Genomic DNA, 20,481 nt, shown 5'->3' with positions numbered 1-20,481 from the left:
ATTATCTATGATCTATTTTTTTAAGCTACACCTGGATTTTCCTCCATTGGTCGAACACATGAAATTGATTCAAAACGTCAAGTTTTGAATCAATTTTTAACCAATTTTTAACCAAAGCATTTTTAACCAAAAACTTTGGTTAAAAATGGTAAAGTTGCAAAATTTTGAAAGGTTTTTCAAGAAAACTGTATAATATGCATTACCCGTATTTCCTATAGTTCTGCATATGCATGCTCAGACAATGACGTGGAGGGGTGGGGGTCACTGCCTTGAAGAACTGAATTCTTCCTTTAAGATCCATCCGACATGCACCTATAAATGGAGGACGGTGACAGAACAGGGATGAAAAGGAAAAAAGGAGAGGGAGGAGGTAAGCAGGGCGGGCGATGAGCATTCAACTCTGTAGAGGATAAGGCACAAGAAGTTTTAATATCTCTAAATCAGCTGCACGATATTGAAAGTGTCATCTAATTGAAAATGATTTAGGACAGCGGACCCGCCTGGCAATCACATTTAAATTCACTCCTGACACCGGCTCCAAAGTCTCTCTATTTCTGCTTTATGAGTCATTTGCATGGTGGGGGCCTCGGAGAGTATAAACCATGCAAATGATATGGAGCGCTGCACAAGGTGATGCATCCCCCCTCCCCTCCTCCAGCTCCGCATCTCGCTTTCATTCCCCCTTTAGCCTCAGGAGAAATGCTTTCTGCTTTGCTGCCGCCTTTGTCCAGAAAGTCATTTATTTCTCTTGTTGTTTGCTCGCCTGTTATTTTACAGCTTGCTGCATTGGTTGGGGGGGGGAGAAGGAGTCGGCTGCCGCCCCGTTCGGCTGAACGACTGTCATCTTCCATTTGCAGCTCCATGTTATGCGGAGAAGTTATTTCCTTATTTGTAAGCTGGGAAATAGAAAGGAATACACACACAAAAGAAAGTATGGTGTTTCTATGCTCATGGTACATAACTATAAATATCTCTGAGCTTTAATGTGACAATCAAACCTTTGGATCACATTCTTAAGCTTTAGGCTCTTATTTGAGCACTGTGCCATCTTTAGCTGGACAGGGAATAAAGATTCAGAGTTGGATTTCTGTTCCTAAAGTTCTCCCATTACAATCAGCTTCCTTTATAACATCAGAAGGAATTGTCCACGTGAAGGGGAGCAAAAAAGGCACAGAAAATCCAAAAGGAGATTTTTTTCCCCAGAAAATAGCCTTTGTAAGCTGAGGCAAAAGGACGGATCACAGTAATCTTTTCCTGACTGAACACCTTTCCCCTGTATTGGAGGAAAATAGCTGCAGTGGGAGCTGGGATGATTTGCCTGCATGTGTTCCTTTATAACCTTTATAACCCCTATAAAAACTAAAGAAAGTTCTCCATGTAGAAAACAGTTTTATTATGGCAAGATATGATGAGGAGGAAAAACTGGAAAAAAATAACCTAGAAATCATGTTTTTTCGTAAAGTTTTGTTATCTTAGGTAGAAAACGGCTTCATTATTTATTATTATTTAGTTCTCAGGCTCCTCTCCTGTGGAACCAACTACCAGTTTTAGTCCGTGAGGCAGACACCCTGTCTACTTTTAAGGCTAGGCTTAAAACTTTCCTTTCTGATAAAGCTTCTGGTTAGAGTGGCTCAGGTTATCCTGAGCTATCTCTATAGTTCTGCTGCTATAGGCTTAGACTGCTGGAGGACATAGGGACCCCTTTTTCATCATTCTGCTTCATTCTATCTCTATTCTCCCACTCTGCAGAATCTGTTAGTTCAATCTCTAACGTTCTGCTCTCTCTGCTTTTTCTCATAGTAGTTTCATCTGGTCTGTTCCTGTTTGGCTGTGACTCCATCCTGGAGAGAAATATCAGCTGTGCTGCTGCCATCAACACCTTTGTTTCTAGATGTTGGAGCTTGGCCTGTTTTCCAGTGTAGTCCTGTTTCTCTGACTGTGACTAACTGGATGTGCTCTCCTTATCCTCTGACATGGGAGCTGGCTCGGAGCTCGTCTGCCTGGCTGTGTGTTTCCTGGACGGGGCCGCCTGTGGAGCTGGTTGACAGTTGCCTTTTGTATCTATGCTTCTTTTTCTATGTCTGCTTCTGTCTCCTTGAACCCCAGTGGGCCTCAGCAGATGGCCGCTCACACTGAGCCTGGTTCTGCTGGAGGTTTCTTCCTGTTCAAAGGGAGTTTTTCCTCTCCACTGTCGCTACAAGCGTGCTTAGTGTGAGGGATTGCTGAAGAGTCAATGAGTCGATGCAATCAGCTGGTTTTCCTTAGATAGAAAACTTTGAATCAATCTGATTGGATGATCTGGTGAACTGGAAAGTGACCTGAGATGATGTGTTGTAAATTGGCGCTATAGAAATAAACTGAATTGAATTGTTCACGCAATTCAGTGTTAATTTATACTGCAAAAAATTTTTATCTTTTTTGTACCATAAAATCTTTTTGGTTCATTTGGTTGGAGTCCCCAGGACAGTAGCAGTTATTAAGGTGTCAGTAAACTTGCATGAGGGAATATCCATGTGAACTGTATAATCTAACATGCCTTTTGTTTCGGAAACAGAGCTAAGTAAGTCCTTCGGGGGCAATTTGTGTGTAAACATGTGTGCCCTTGTTTTTCCCCTGCATCTGTGGTTTTGCTCTATTTACCAGGAAACATGCTTGTGTGAGAGTCCACACACTGTTCATGGAAAATGTTTTCCTCCTAATCAAATATGAATGTCTATGCTTTCATTACAATATTCTTTGTTTTATTGCTTTTATTTGAGCCTATATGCATTGATAATCATATGCAAATGCTGGGGCTGCATATATGAGCGTGCACATTCAGTAGGTGTTCAATGAATGACTGCAACTCTCTAAGTGTTGCCTAGGGAGCTCCTGTGTGCAGTGGCGGTCTTGTTTGTCTTCTGCTGTTCAAACAATGACTCCCCACGGGGCCACTCTCCACCTAATTCAGAGACTGCACAGGGAGAGAGAAGTTGATGGGGGCCAACATGCACCAGCTTTTCACTAACACACACACAGACACACAACTTGTACAGAAGTGAACACCAAAACATGCTGTCCATGGAGAAGCAGAAGGCTCCGCAGACGGGTTATGGATTCGCTTCTGTGCTTAAAACAAAGACACACTCACTCGTCTTGATATATGTATTGAGGACCATGTGTTAACTCCTATCTACTTTCATTGATTTTAATTCATTTTTAACCATTTTCTTCCACCAACTCTGAAAAAAAAAACATACACCTAACCAGTTGTGCGTGGCTAACTCTAATCTTAATCTAAACCCATTTCACATCTTAGTCCTAAACAAAAAAAAAGAAGTTAGGACCAGTATTATTTGCACACTTTGGTGCAAATGATCCTCAATTTTATTGTGAATTTGGAAAAGGTGTCATGATTTTTCTAAGGCTCGGACCCAAATGCAGTGAAGCCAAACAGAGAGACACAGTTGAAGATTGAAGATTATTTTGAGTTTAGTGCAGAGTTCCTCCAAACTCTGCCCAGCTGGAAACTGGAAGGCGAGGGGACGACAGACTGTTAGATTCAGGCTCAGTGGGAAATTGGAGTTGTTAATCTTGAAGGAGAGGATTTGTTGCCACTCACGTTTCCAGAGAAGAAGAGACACGTAGACTCCAGTCTGTGTGTTGGTCTTCCAGGGTTTGTTTGATTCTGTGGAGGGGGGAACAGGGTTTACCCAGAACTCGGATGGGGTGGAATGATGCAGCCGCTGGTTGCAACTCAGTTTTCCTGTGGTACTTGAACGGGTCGTGGTGAAGATGACTTCCTTACTCAGAGAGTGATCTCAGCGTGCTCAAAGGTGGCTGGATCCAAACCCGCTGTTAGGAATCCGTCACTCAATATAAGACTCAGTTGATCCCACTTGGGAGAAGGTGGTCCGAAAAGGTCCAGTTTGCAGGAAGGCTTCCTGCCGAAAGACAAAGAACAAACAAAGATGAGAGTCAGGGAGAAACAAGCGCTCAGTAAAACTCAATGTGATCGGAGCTTGGCTAGAGGACAAGACTCAAAATGCAAAAACTCAGATTAGACTCAGCATAAACAAGGCTTTGCTAGAGTTCCCCAAACTGGCAAACACTCTGGCATCGAAGTAGTGGCAACCAGCAGCTTAAGAGCAGTCCGGTGATGAGGCAACAGCTTGCAGGTGTGAGGAGGTGAACCGGAGCCAGGCGCCTCCTGGTGGTGGAAGGGAGAAACACAAAAACAGGGATCCTGACAAAAGGTTTCTTCACAGTAAAGTCAAACAGGAGCACACACACCCATGTTTGTGCCTCTATATATAGTGAGCACCACATGTTGACTCCCACGACTTCCATTGATTTTCAGTCAATTCTATCCCTTTCTATACACTAACCCAAAAAGTAACTAATGGTGAAGATTCCCAGTCATCCATGACTGTTACTCTAACCCTGACCATGACTCGTTACTCGTTAGCTACTGACCTTAATATTAGTGGAATCCATGCCTAACCCTAACACCTGACCCTTGCCTTAAAATTACACTTAGCCGACCCCTAGCCTTGACACTTGCCCTAAACCTAATTTTGAGCCTTGCCTTAGCCCTAGGACCTAGCCATTACTCTAGGAGCTAACCCTAGTTCTCCAATTTCTACAGGCTGGCTTGGCTATGGATCTGAGAGATACCAACGAACGTGCGTGGGCCCGTGCATTGCCTTTGATCCCCTAGCCAACTGCTCGGGTCGTCGGACTGGGTGGGGGGGTCATCGAGAGAGTATCTAACGCCTAACCCTGACCGTTACTCTAACCCTAACCCTGACCAGTACTTTAACCCTTGCCCTGACCGTTACTCTAACCCTAATTCTACAAACTGGCTTGGCTATGAATCTGAGAGATACCAACGAACGTGCGTGGGCCCGTGCATTGCCTTTGATCCCCTAGCCAACTGCTCGGGTCGTCGGACTGGGTGGGGGGTCATCGAGAGAGTATCTAACGCCTAACCCTGACCATTACTCTAACCCTAACCCTGACCAGTACTTTAACCCTTGCCCTGACCGTTACTCTAACCCTAATTCTACAAACTGGCTTGGCTATGAATCTGAGAGATACCAACAAACGTGCGCCGGCCCGTGCAATGCCTTTGATCCCCTAACCAACTGCCCTAGTCGTTGGGCTGGGTGGGGGGGGTCATCGAGAGAGTGTGTAACGCCTAACCCAAATAACACCTCTTATGGAAAACTCTGTGTTTACACCTTGAAGCTTTCTCTCTCCAGTTCTTTTTCTGAGAAGAAACTCCTTCAATAACCACATATTAAATGACCATAAGACATGACAGCAGATTTTGACATAAATTGTAATCCGTTGTAAGGCAGTGCTTACCAACCCCTGAATAAAAGTAAAAGTAGCATTTCATGCAACCCCAGGCTGCCACATCATTACATCATACATGTTTGCACCGGCGCATGCATTGTGCTGGTGGTTTTTTTTGTACTTTTTCATAATCTGTTCAAGTCAAATGTGGGAAATTGGTTTAATTTCTGTGTTGCAGAAAGTGAAAAAAAAAAATCTGCACAGATCTGCCCACCCTGCCTAGCCTGAGTCTCTCTTTACGAAGAAATGGTAAAAAATTGGATTGAAGATTTAAAAAGTCGTACACAGCCGCTGTGTTCCGGCCTTGACACTTGAAGAAGCTGTCAGACAGACGACCAGTTTTGGTTCAATGCCTCAAAACAAGACAGAGAAAATAAGCATAAAGGCTTCTGTGAGTAGTAATGAGTACTTGAACTGTTTTTCTGAGTACTATAGTGTTAGTGTGGTGCAAGTACCAGGAGAATAGACTGCAGAAACAAGTGGATTAGGACTTTCTAATAAGGACAGGCAATACCTCTTGATGGATGACAGCCTTCATAGCATATTGCCATACATGAAGGATGTGCATGCGGCGGGGGCTTCAGCGTATGCATGCTCTGCTCTTACTGTGTTTATCACCATTTTGGTGGGTGTGTGCGTGGATTCTGTAGAAATATCGAATCTTACCTTCTTCCTTTTCTCCCATTAAAACAGCCTCAATTTCTGCCACAAGTGTCTTTGAAGACCCATATAAATATTTGCCATTCACTAATGCTCAAAGCCCACTTGAACAGTGCAGCGATGCTCAAAGAGTGTCATTGACAGATTTGCTCGGTAGTACAAAGGAGTCCAGAGTGAGGAGGCATGGAAGTGTCGGCTGCTTGTGTAGTCAATGGGACTCTTTTACAAGCTCTTTAGGAGGATAAAAAGCATGTCGTTTCCAGCGTGACACTGGTGTCAGTGTGTTTCAAAGGTGCTCCAGGGCCATTTAGGAGCAGCGACAGTGCCGCCTGCTTTGATTAAAGCGCTGCAGAGCAGAAAGGAGAGAGGCAACTCTCTGTTAAGTGAATATGGAAATGACCTCCGCATCTCTTCTTTGCTCCTGCGTCAACCTCCTCTAATGCACTGAACAGAGGTGTGCGTGCGAGAAAATGGTGACATGATGGGTCAAATGGACTGGTGTGACCGGCTCAAGTGTTCTGGATTTGATTAATTAATTATATTCCTATGACAGAGGGCTCTTCAAGACAATAATGCCATGTCTACCGTCTTTTCTTTTCTTAAAGCTTTCATCACTTATATTCAAAGCACAGTATGAACACAGTATGAATACCTGTTTGTACCTTAATTATTGATTTGTTGTATTTTCAATGTTTTGATTTTTTTTTCTGAAAAATTGCATCACATCAGAATCAAGTTTTGTTTGTTTTTTTGTCCAGGCAGTGAAACATCAGACCTTAACCCTTTGTTGAGCTGCTAAGAGGCTCATTGGTTGTTTGCTCTACTTGTGTTAAATGAATCTGGAGAAGTGTTGTGATTGTGTATACTGAGATATATCAGGTTATCCTGAGCTAGTAGTTATGGGGGGGGGGGGTTACCATTAGACAATGATAGGCAGTTGCCTAGGGCCCCAGGTTCCTGGCGGGGGCTCATAAAACTCAGTTTCCATGTATGGTTGATACAGCTATTCCTTATTTATCATATTATTTATGCTTTTTATAAAAATCCTTTCACTAAAATGCCATCAGAACGCTGATAATATTAAGTGTGTCTCAGCCCCCCCCTTCAGTGTCCACCATATTGGATCAGTCCATTTGCTGCACATGTTCAGAAAGGTCCAAACAGACAGCAGCAAACCATTTGAAAACAAACCATGCAAAGAGCAGTGTTGCCAACTTAGCGCTTTAGTCGCTATATTTAGCCACTTTTCAGACCCCTCTAGCACTTTGATTTCTAAAAAGCTCCTAGCGCCAAATCTAGAGACTTTTTTCTGCTACTGGAGACTTTGGAGACAACATCTAAAAGCAGCGAACTCTGCTCTCCAGAGCGAGTAGATTGGTAACCCCGCCTCCTGCTCTCCTCTATCTTGTCTGCTGTCATGATTCATGCAGCTATTATTTCATCCAAATGAAAAATGGAGAACAGATAAGCAGATCATGGCTTGTCTACAGTGAAAAGAAGGACTGGGTTATTTACTTTGGCCTTTTTGGAAACACAGGAAGGAGCAATCAGCTAAGTGAGCTTAGTGCTTGGAAAAAATCTTTCATTCCTTTAGAGACAGCATGAAAAGTCAGCTGAGTACAAAACATAGAGAGGAAAACAAGAAGAAAAGGGACAAGAAGAGAGGGACACAACCTAGAACAGATAATGGATGTTTATTCTATTAACATTTCTCTATCTGGAGAATGGGGCTGTTCTATGTGTTGTCTTCTCCATTCAGAGGGCCCCATGCTTGTCTTTGCCTAGGGCCCCAACTTTCCTAAATCCGCCCCTGTATCTACTTGATGTTAAAATGTGCAAATTGATTTGGTTCCTCCTATTAAATTCAGCAGATGGTTTCTTCTGCAGGCAGTTTTAGAGTTGGAATAAAGGAAAGATGAGGTTCAAAGCCATGAAGATTGAGGTAGTAATGATGATAATAAGTAATATTAATAGTGCACTTAGCCAAATTTGTTACATTTGCACCTTCTTTGAAGATCTGCCCCGTTCACAGAAACACCTTCGCTCCAGTTTTAAGACACACTGTTGGGATCCTGAGGCTTGCCCACCAGAGGGCGCCGAGGATCCCTTCCTAGGGTTTTTTTTGTTACTGTTGGGATCTGGGGTTCTGTCTATCTTTTCTCCACCAGAGGGCGTTTTGGACCTCCGCAAGCTGGAGCAGACTTCACCAGCTGTTCCTTATCTGCTCATCAGGAGACCAGTATTTAAGTGGGCTGAGGACCACACTCCAGTGCCAGAGTGTTAGTCAGTCACGGTTGAACCTGCCAGAAACCAGAAATCTCCTGAAGAGTTTCTCTGTTGGAAATCGGTCTGTCTGATCTCAGTAGAACCCTGGAGAACCAAACCTGTCAAGGATCTACCAACCTGCCCCCAGGAGAATCTGGAAGGGGAAACTCAAACCCGGAATCTGCAAGCCCTAAACCAAGCTCAGCCTCCTCCAAGTCATCAGCCTGCCGACAGCCTCTGGATCCTTCTGGTTCCCCCTTCTGCCTCTCAGCTCAAACCAGCCCCTGGACCTGGTTACCCACCTGACCTGTTTTTGTATACTTTTTTCATTAAACCTTTGAACTTTTTCCCTGCCTCCGGTTGTGTTCTGCATATGGGCTAGCATCCAGAAACCCATCATGACACACACAAGCCTTTGAGATCAGGCCTTTGGCGGTTCAACATACAAAAGAGTGAAAACGGATTTCAAAACTGTTGCAAGACACTGGACTAAATACACAGAAAGGTTTTTAATTAAATCACCAATCAGCAGACCTGAAGCACTGCAAGTTATAATCACACTATACCTATCCACACCGTCTGTATGTTTAAATCATCTTGCTGTTCTCTACTGACAGTAGACTCATTTACATATGATCTTGTTATATACGATGACCCTGAATCTCCAGCGTTCCTCCATGCAGGACTCCAGTAATTAACCCGGCACAACATAGCTGTCAGCTCGTAATTGATCTAATTGTTTGGCTTGTCAGTTCCCGTTCTACATATTAGGCAATAAATGTGCGGTGCGTCATTAATCAAAGGATCATCATATGTTCAGAGGAGGCTACATCGTATGTACACTTACCCTAGGAACAAAATATGTTAAGTTATCCTCAAGGTACTTTAAAAGCCTCGTTTATTTTTATACTTTAGTAAGCTTCCAGTTTTTATGGGGTCTAAGCCTCTTATAGCTCATGAACCTTCCTTTATTTAAATTCCAGGACCATTGTCAAGCCTTTTTAAACAAATGCTGATCCGACTTGAGAGGATCCAGCAGGAAGTAGACAGGGCTCGACTCTTCTCATCATTCTTTATTACTTTAATTCACAGATGCGGTATGCAGCAGCAGATTCATCAGCAGCAGCAGGTTGAAAACCTTGCAAGCAAACAAATCAAAATTACTTTTTAATTAAATCTCAATGATATATGCTTTAAAAATATTTCAACCACATGTTGAAGAAAAAAATCACTATTGGATTGAACCAAACAAACAACTTGAAGCAGAATGCAATCAACTCAGATTTCAACAGGCCTATTAAATACACGCAGCGTATTTGTGCACTACAAAACACACCTGACCATAAATCCATATATTTAAAGAACTATTTGAAAGTTCTAATCAGTTTAATAGATTCACTTTACTAGATGTGAGGTTCTTACTCTCCGCTGCATGTCTACGCTTCTCACCAGCATTGATTCAAACAAAGGATGCACACCTGCCTTTAGAGGAAAAGTCCGTTCAGCAAGGAATAATCAATGGATCTTTATCTATACCTAAAACTAATATGTTCACAGCAATTTAATGAATTTAGAGTTGATCAGTAAAACAATGAAAACAATTTTCATCGCGATAATTCCATCCAGGAAGCTTTTTCAATTCAAAAGGTCAGAAATAGTGTTGAGTTCAAGGCTTTATAGAGTTGACCAAAAACAAAGACTAGTTTTGGCCTAAAAAACATGCAAATTGAGCCTGATTAGCAGCTCCACCCTTAAGGAATGGGGGTTGTTTGGTTTCTTTGTTAGCCTGTAATACCCAACACCTGTCTTATAGACATAAAACCTGGAACTCAACGCTATTTCGGACATTTTGAATTGAAAAAGCTTCCTGGATGGAAGAGAAAGGTCTTCAAACTTGGAAACAAAGTTCAGCAGATTTATTTATTTTATTTTTTTTACTTTTTTGGAATGACTATGACCTGGATGACTGAAAATCTTCACCAGCACACCTCCCTCCTGCCATCTTCCAGCAGTGACGTCACGGTGCGGTAAGCCTAGCGCCATTCTCCCCGCTTTCCAAGCTAAATCAATGGGAACTACTAGACACATCTGCAATCAACAACAATTATTGAAGATTTCCAGAGGACTTCACCATTGAAATTCACCAGAGCTATAGTGAAACTGACAATGCCCACGTGCATGGCAGCTGGATGCTGGAATACATCGGGGAAAAGTGAAAAAAAAGAGTTATTCCACCTTTCTGATTCCTGATCCTCCACGGACGGGTTGGTCGTTGGATCGCCAACTTGAAGAGGGAGGATTTGCCATCGAACTTCTGGCCAGAGAAAAAACCCGTAATATGTAGCCAACATTTAGAAGAAGAATGTTTTCAAGATGACTTGGATAATAGCGCGTTGTGACAAACACCAGATACAGCACTGGGACTTGATCAACAGCCGATACCGCACCGTGACAATGTCACTAACCAGTAGGTGGCAGTAGTGTTCTTTGACAAACATGGATGCCTCCAGCAAAGCACATTCACATGAAAATTACTCTGAATTAAAAACACTGATCATTTATTGAACAGGATGGAATCATTTCAGATTTAAAGAACTTTCAGAACTTTGAATTCTGAATGTGAGCGACTTTTCCTTTAAAACCTAAGGAGTGTCTCCATTACGGAAATCGCGGCAGACCAAACCAGATGAAAGTGCGCATTCAGCGTCTGCTCTGCCAATAATGCAAGCGTAGAAGAAGAAATGTGCTGTTTACCTGTGCAAAGAAAGAAACAACGAAAGAAAAATGTCTGAGGACTTCAGTGTTGAGGAAGAGCATGAGTTCTTTGCCGAGCTGAATGCGCACTTTCGTCTGGTTTGGTCTGCCGCGGTTTCCGTAGACTCGTGAACGCGCTTTCAGGAAATCCTATACACTACTGTTTATGCTCTAAAAACATTCTAAATGACTTCGTTTCGAGTAAATTATGGACGCTACCCACTCAGGACACTTGGAATACATTGGACGAGCAGTATGGAGGAATATTGACACGTTTTTTGTGGACTTTTATGGACCTTTCTGCCTCGGGCGCCATAGACCTCCATTATTTGAATGTCAGCAGACAGCAAGAAGCCTCCCAGATCTCCAGATGCATTTGAGATATCAGAAAAGTACTCCAGAGTGTTGTTCAGCATGGGGGTGAGTAGAAAATGAAGGCTAATCATGTTTTGGGTGTACTATTCCTTTAAGCCAGATGTGCTGCCCCCTGCTGTCTGAAACAGGTAAATAAAATGGATCAAAAATAATTAAAGAGTTTCAGGCAATTTTGCCATTTTCTGCTAATATGCTTTAAATGCTGTTATATTCTGCTTTTTCCTGTAGGAATGATGCAAATGTCTAGACCTGAACTTTGTTTAGCCGAAGTAAATCACAGATCTGTTTCTGATATTCACACCATCATCTTCCCAGCATCTATAATGTAGTGCCAGTGAGTGCAAACATGAGCTCGCCGGCTCTTAAACATTCATTTATGCCCTCACTGAGGTTCCAGAATGTGGTTTGCATGTGTGATCTCATGTTTTCATGCGCTGCTTTATGACTCAGGTCAAACTTAGGAACCCATCGCCTCCAGGCAGCCATAAAAAGAGTTGAGTCGCGGCTTTTATTGGACCGCTAACACGAAGCGATTACATGCTGAGCACACTGACGACTCCTCTCATATCATTTGTTGTTTCACCGGTCTCCTTTGGTTGAGGATCTTTGAGTTGAAAAGGATGACACAGCGTGCAACCTCACAAAACACACTCTTTCAGCACATTAATAAAAATAACAATAAAAGTTAATCAAATCTATAAAAACAATCTGTACATGATGTTGGTCTAAAATCTGCCACTAAAAGCCCACCTCATCAAACTGCAAATTAGTCTTAGCTGTAACTTTATTACAGTCCAGCTCACAGATGAGCAGCTATAAATAATTCCACCACCTCTGGAAGCAGGAATATTTAATTCTGCAGAACACAAAGCTCATGCTTTTGCGCATGCATGCCTGTAAGGTTTTATTTGAGCCTGTGTGTTTTATAAATTGGACAGCACTGTTCTTTCAGTCACTTACAGCAATGCACAAACCCCTGCTACCTCCAGCATCTCCTTTCTCTCCGTGCTCCCATCGGTAGGCTGCTAGACTTGGTCTCCCGTTAGCATTCCAAAGCAAGTAGCACCATGGCAACACACTCAGTCACATCCATCATTCAGACCGAGCCCTCCCAGGTATCACCACATAGAGAGAGAAACGCTACAGGAGATGAAAAAAAAGACACAGGGAACCAAGGGGGAGGAATTAAAAAGGCAAGATAAAGAAAGTTGACAGATGGTGACTGAAAAAAATCCACATGGCAGTTGACCAACTACACTAAACACATCAAGTACTTATTAGCTGAATGCTTAACGTCCATCTGCTTTTGATGTTATAGCTGGATTCAACGTTTTCATGAATTTAGGGGATTTAAATCCATCTATGGAGTGAAGAACGGAAGTTAGAATTCAAAAGTATTAACATTTATTGTAATAAGCTCAGAAAGAAGGACCAAGAATTCGAGGCGAGACAGACAGTGATTGCTTGAAAAGGAGTTTATTTATAGAGCTGTGGTTCTGCAGAGGCTGCGGGGGGAGTCGGGGCACCGCCCATCACTGGCAACTCTGGTTTAACAGTTCAGTCCATCTCCTTAGAGCTGGGTAAGATCCAGCCGATGGACTTCCAACGAGAAGTGGTGCGTGCTGCCCAGTGTGAACAGACAGGAATCCATGCCAGGTCAGGGACACAGTTCAGAACAGAAGGAAAAAAGAGATCCATGAGTCTGCAGCCTGGTTCAGAACAGGAACAGGCAGGTCCAGAAAGTTCAGGCAGATTCAGGCATCCAAGAGTCCAACAGAGAGTTCAGGCAGAATGGTCAGATGGGAACGGGCAAGCGCAGTAGTAGAGAGGCAGAACAAGGCAGGATAACAGGAAAACTACGGGATGTTAAAAACTAGCTCCCTCCACTGAGCCAAAACAGGAACAGGGCATGCTCAGTCTACAAAATACTGAAAACCTCTCTCATCACAGGCCTCTGAGAATGAGAACATGAACTAAAGTATCAAAGTCAAACTTAAAGGAATAGTACACCCAAAACATGATTAGCCTTCATTTTCTACTCACCCCCATGCTGAACAACACTCTGGAGTACTTTTTTGATATCTCAAATGCATCTGGAGATCTGGGAGGCTTCTTGCTGTCTGCTGACATTCAAATAATGGAGGTCTATGGCGCCCGAGGCAGAAAGGTCCATAAAAGTCCACAAAAAACGTGTCAACACTTTTGTAGAAGATAAACTATCAATTTATGTTTTTTGCTCCAGTAAAAGTGTAAAAGTACCATTTTTAAAACTAAAAGTATAAAAGTAAAAGTAATGCAGCAGAAGAAGTTTAATGGTAGACGTTTAAAACCTCATACTCGTTATTGTGTTACCCTATTATAGGAACATTTTCTGGATGATAACTTCCTTGTACTTAATTTTCTTAGTTGTATTACTAATGGTAAATTTAACTTTACATCATCTAGAAAAATTATTTTGATTGTTTTTACTTTTCATTATTTTTATACAAACAGGCCATCATGAAAATTAGTTAAAATAAAACAAAATTAACGATTGTATTTTTAAAATATAAGGAGTAGAAAGTAGAGATAGTAGCAACAAAATGTGAGGAGTAGAAGTAAAAATTTGTGTAAAGAAACGTTAATTCGGTATAAAAAGCCAACTATTAGTAAATATAAGCATAAAATATAAGTATAAAAAGCCAAATTTTCTACTTAAGGTAACAAAGTATTTGTACGTTGTTACTTAAGACTTCTGTATAAGACTGTTGTGTCAGAACTTAGAAAAGAAGGATCGAATAATTTGAGGTGGACAAAACAGTTAGATTTCTCAGAATGTTTTATTAATAACAAAATCAGGTGGACGCCGTCAGTGTCCAAGGCAGGAACCTCTGCAGATGGAGACAGCAGGTGAGTGACCACGTCTTTCTGGAAGTGGATGATAACAAAAGAGTGAGTCACTAACCTGGTCTTATTGTTCAGTCTGAGTCCCGCGCTGCAGGGTTGGCACCCAGCGAGTCCCAGATGCAGGTGTTTCGGAGGTCAGAGGACAGGCAGGAGATCAGAACCAAGCAGATGGATCTAGGCCGGATAATCCAGAGGGCGAAGCCAAAGCCGATGGCGGTGACATGGTAGGTTGTCAGAGCCAGGAGGTCAGAGATCCAGTGAGGCGCCGAAGGAGAATCCAAGACGGAGCCAGGTAACAGTTCCTGGCTCTGTCCAAAATGGCGCTGATAGTTTGGGCAAGGGCAGGTAGACTCAGTGGTCGGGAAATTGTTTTGGTCAGCACACAAGCAGGCAGAGATCAGGCAGAAATCAGAAGACAGGTCAGGCAAACAGATCAGATGAGAACAGGCAGGCTCAGAGGTGGAGCAGAACGGATCACGATCGGGCAGTCAGAACACAATTACATTTGAACAAGTCTCACACAAGGCTCGAATTGATCTGGCACCAATGACTGGTCTGAAGGCTGGTTAAATAGTGGCTAATGCAGGTGGATCAGGTAAGCAGTTTATGAGATCTGGGCGGAGCTAAGTAGTTGTATGAAATAAGCAATCAGACCAGGCATCAGTGCCAAGATCATGACACTTGTTGCTCTTTGTTTCTCTAAATCAGACATTTTTTACGTTTTTTTTAAGTATCTCAAAATTACACAGTTGAAATTTCCCCCCATTTGTAGGAAGAAAGATAAGAAAGACTTCCTTTGATCTAGTATTTTAAAAGTTGCATAAAATTTTTTTTTAAAACCTTGGTTTGTTTTTATGGATTCCTAATGAGAAAAAGCAATTGAATAAAACGTGTCAGACCTAATAGGTCAGTCAACACATGATATTGGGCAAAAGCTTGGAACGATAGCATTAACATTTTGCTCATAAGGCTGCCAATAGTGCAAAAATAGAAATCATATTAATTTTAAAACAGAACTGTGACCAGTTGTTACCAAAGTTTGGATGAGCCCATCTATTTGTTCCCCTAAAACCTTGTCAGGATCCCAGTTTTTGTGTTCGTCTGTTTGTCTTGTCTTTTGTGTTTCTCCCTTCCACCACCAGGAGGCGCCTGGCTCCGGTTCGCCTCCTCACACACCTGCAAACGGTTACATCATCACCGGACTGCTCTTAAGCTGCTGGTTGCCAATACTTCGACGCCAGAGTGTTTGCCAGTTTGGGGTACTCTAGCCAAGCCTTGTTTATGTTGAGTTTTTGCATTTTGAGTTTTTGTTCTCTAGCCAAGCTGAGATCACATTGAGTTTAACTGAGCGCTTGTTTCTCCCTGAGACTCAACGTTGTTTGTTCTTTGCCTTTCGGCAGGAAGCCTTCCTGCAAACTGGACCTTTTCGGACCGCCTCTCCCAAGTGGGATCAACTGAGTCTTATATTGAAAAACCTAAAATAACTCAGTTAATTTCTGCAGTTACAGTTTTGGCAAGAGTAATGTCTCAAATTTTCTGACCAGAGGACCTCATACTTAAGCTTTTAACTCAAATCCCTTTACAAATTTTTCTTTTTCTTTCCATGAACCAGTAAAAACAATGCAGTTACAAGCATGCTTAGTGTGAGGGTTTGCCTTCGAGACCATGAGTTGATGCAATCAACTAGATAGAAAAATTTGAATCAATTTGAACAGATGATCAGGTGAACTGTAAAGTGCCTTGAGATGACATGTGTTGTGAATTGGCGCTATAGAAATAAGCTGAATTGAAGTTATTTCACACCTGAAAGCAACATGATACAATTGTCATGTCACAGTGTTTCCATGAGACACCATCAGCTATTCTATTACCCATCTCTCGCTGTGTCCGAAATTATTGACTTTTCCATATCACAGAGCATACAACCAGGGTGGGAGCTGATCCCTTGGGGTAGATTGAAGGTGTCTACAGCCTATAAAAATGTCATCACTTTACCTGTGTCATACATCTTCATTCATACAGCATAGATAGGCATCAAGGGATTTGCGCCCAGTTTCACTGGAATGCCCAAGTGGAACCCATTAGATCTGGTGTGGTGCACAGCATTCAATTTCAATTCATTATTAATGCAGGATGGAGATATTACAAGCATTTAGTTGACAAACGATAAAAAGCACATTGAGGCATGTTAAGACATCTGTATCCTACGGAAGTAAGAGAGGCTTTACTTCGACTGGAAGTGTGAAGGTTGATGGCAGGTGTGTTTGGGATTGTTGGTCCATCGGGTTGGTCACCTGACGAACATTTCAAATTGAGTGTCGATAATACTTGATACTCAAGATCAGAGAGAAATCTGTAAGCAGAAAAGTGTCAGAACTGGCTTGAGGCTCGTCTACCTGGCTGTGTGTTTCCTGGACAGCTGCCTTTGGTATCTATGCTTCTTTTTCTATGTCTGCTTCTGTCTCCTTGAACCCCAGTCAGCTTCAGCAGATGGCCGCTCACACTGAGCCTGGTTCTGCTGGAGGTTTCTTCCTGTTAAAAGGGAGTTTTTCCTCTCCACTGTCGCTACAAGCATGCTTAGTGTGAGGGATTGCTGAAGAGTCAATGAGTCGATGCAATCAGCTGGTTTTCCTTAGCTAGAAAACTTTGAATCAATCTGACTGGATGATCTGGTGAACTGGAAAGTGCCTTTAATGACGTGTTGTAAATTGGCGCTATAGAAATAACCTGAAACGAATTAAGGTGGAAAGAAATTTATAAAAGCTCATATACATATATATATATGTATAAAGCTGACCAATAGCTTCTCCATTATTAAACTGGTACATTGTTGTTTTTTAGGTTGGTGACACAATATTGGACCATGCAAAACACAGATATACCTTCACAAAGCCTCAGAAGGCAAGATTTATTTTCAAAAAGTAAACTAATACATGAAATTATGTTGGTTTACATAATGTTTTTTGTTGTTGGCATTCATATAAATATACTGTTGTGTGATAACGTAGTAAACGTTTTATAAGAAAGAAATATAATCTATTTTTCTCTCTCAGGTTTGTGTGTTTTGATTTTTTGTGTGTTTGTTAATGTTGAGAGTATAGCTCCTTAAAGCTACAGTGTGTAATTTTCAGTGACATCTAACGTCCAGACTGCAGACCGCAGCAACATGAACATCTCCCCCCCCACCGCTTCTCCCCCCCAACAGTACGGCGAGCGTTACGGCACAAAATGTCTTCCACGACGTCCGCATCACCTACCTTCTCAAGTGATGAGGTTTGTTTACATAGATAATTTTACAGATAGTATTTCATTAGTCTGTGTAGGGTATAGATTTCAGTACCGTCTCAGTTCATCTCTCTCAACTTGCCATAGTTACTTTCGAGCGTAATGGGCGATCTCGCAATCGCTAGTTTGTTGGCTCTGCGCTGCCGTAGCGCAAAGATGTCTGCCTCCATGGCTGCGAGACCCGCTCCTATGTAATTATAAATAACGAATTCTAAGGCAACGCAAATATTAAGGTTAAGAGGCTGAGCTCGTAGGTGATGATAAATAACATAGTTATGTATAATATATTACATTTCTGACTGTATATCGCTGTAATTATTACACACTGTAGCTTTAAGGTCGTTACGGTTACATTTTGAGAGAGTCAGTTCATGTCAGTAATGTCCTGAAGTTCAAAAACTGTTTTGTGTTTATTTTGCTTGAGTGTTTTTTTTTTCCGTAAAGATGTTTTTTATTTGGTGCAACAACCGTTTGGCGACAAAACGCAATCGGTTCCACCAAGCTGACATTCCAACGGCACCTTCCTTCACCCTCATTTCACCCCTACTTGCTGCCATCTCCTGTGGCTCAAAACGTCCCAGCGTTGACGCAGTGGAGCGATTAGAGAAGTCAATACGAGTCAGAGATAAAACCAGTATTAGCTACCTGCTGTGAAACTGGGCTCTGCAGGCCATTTCAGAGAGCCAGGCTATTTCATGGTGGGAGGGGTGCAGCTTTTTACCCTAGCTGTGTGTGTGTTGAGGAGTTAGCTGCTCCAATAATACTGGATATCTTAGAGATAAATGGTTGGACATTAATGCTCAGGCTCGGGCTCTTGTAAACTCAAAGGTATTTACTGTCATGGCTGATTCCTCACCTATTTGTATTTCCTTTGACCTACCAAGGGCTCCTTTCAGAAGGTTTCTTAAAAATACAATTTAAGAGTAAATTACAGGACATTAGTAAGCAGTCAAACCTCTCCCAGGAATGAACATAAATTTTAACCACCTGTATTTATTTATCTCTATCACCTCTGTAACACATTTTGTTTTCCAACATTATTTTAAATAATTGATGATGAGTTTTTTCAACTTATACATTCGTGAAGTTGCTGGAGGTTGAAATTGAAGCTCCCAAAAGTCTTAATGTGGAATGTGATTTAGTTGATCTTCAGTAATACTCAACAAAAAAGAAGAATTCAATTCAGTTTATTTGTGTATAGCACCAATTCACAACATATGTCATTTTAAGGCACTTTACAGAGACAATTCAACCAAATCTTATGTTCCATTTACACTCAGATATCTTGGTTTTCGTGCTCGGACTGCTCTCTGCACAGTTTCAAAAGGGTAGTGTAAAAGGGGCTATACAATCAGCTGATTGTTTTAACTCATTGACTCTTCAGCAATCCCTCACACCAAGCATGCTAGTAGCGAAAGTAGAGAGGAAAAACTCACTTTGAACAGGAAGAAACCTCCAGCAGAACCAGGCTGAGGGTGAGCGGCCATCTGCTGAGTCAGGCTAATCAGCAGATAGGGAGCAGGTGTGGCCAGAGGAGTCTAGAAGGGAGCTAGAGGAAAGGAGACTGACACAAGAGGGCAGCAGAGGGCAAACGATACTGAAGAACTCAAATACAAAAATACAAAATGGAAATGAAAGCAATAAATTGGAAAACACAGAAATACATAAATCAAAGTATAACTGAAAACTCAAAAAATAAGCGTTAAATAGAACCAAAAAGAGCACTGTATAAGAAAGGTAGAGCCGCAGTGTAGAAAGGTAGAGAAGAAAAGAAGGAAGAAGTTTTATACTCGCACCCTTTTTATTTCTGCTCATGTGCTTTTATTAATAGAATGATCAAAATTCTCTCAATAAAAAATGTTACAGGTTATAAATACTTATAAAGGCTTTCTCCTGCAGGCAGAACTGCCTGAAAAACACATTTTCATTTACTGAGAGTTTCTCGCAATTTGATTTATGAAGATTAGCTTTAGTTTAATATATTATCAAGCTGCTGGCATGCTTTGATTCTGAGATTTACTTCTGACTCATTAAATTCTTATTTTGCATTTTGAATAAAGCTCAGGTGTCCTCCAAATAGCTTCCTTTGCAGCGTTTATTTTGCGACACCTCCATACTTGCTCTGATTCAGATATTTAGAGTGAATTCTCCCGCTGGAGCTGCTCATAATGACGACCATGTTGTGAGATGATCGTCTGTACCCCTTCCAGCACACTATTTGGACTCGGGGGCTCAGTGGTTTGCCAGTTGGCAGCAGAAAGAGTCTGCCAGCGTTGATAACTGTAATCACATACTCCAGAGGATGTGTAGGAGAAGGAACATGGAGAAGTGCTGGAAGAGGAGGAAATATATCTGAAGTCAAATCAAGCGAGGGGGTTCTCACAAAAGGCACCAGAACCTGCACCCCGTGTCACTTTGTCACACACTCCCATTTAGATCGCTTAATTAGTGTGAGTCTGCATGGAGGGAGATTGACGAGTGTGTTGCCATGAGACGACTTGGCTGCTAATTAAGACAAGCTCTGGGAGGGCAGAGGAAGACTCTGTGTTTGGCGGAGGGAGTTCACAGACGCATGAATAACCTTTCGCATAAATCTGTGTGCGTTTTGCATACTTGTGCATTTATTTAGTCACGTGTAGCGTGGAGATTAATATGAATCCGTGTTTAGGGAGCACAGGGGGCCTAAACGCCACACAGTGGAGGAGTGGGGTTGATGTTGTTTGTTGTATTGTGTGGGAGTACCCGTGTACGACGTGGAGAGAAAACAGAAAATCCCTGATTTGATGTAATTACCTCATAATTGTTTCGCTGACAGATCCTGATTGTTTTGTTGGTTATAGACAGAGGGTGAAAGACTTACTGTGCTTCCTCTACGTCATGCTGCCTATATTTGTTATTTAGCGTTATTTGTGGTGC

This window comes from Cyprinodon tularosa, unplaced genomic scaffold (genome assembly GCF_016077235.1).
Source record: "Cyprinodon tularosa strain WSP-4 unplaced genomic scaffold, ASM1607723v1 ctg874, whole genome shotgun sequence".
Lineage (NCBI taxonomy): Eukaryota > Metazoa > Chordata > Actinopteri > Cyprinodontiformes > Cyprinodontidae > Cyprinodon > Cyprinodon tularosa.
Note: the sequence above shows the minus strand (reverse complement) of the source record.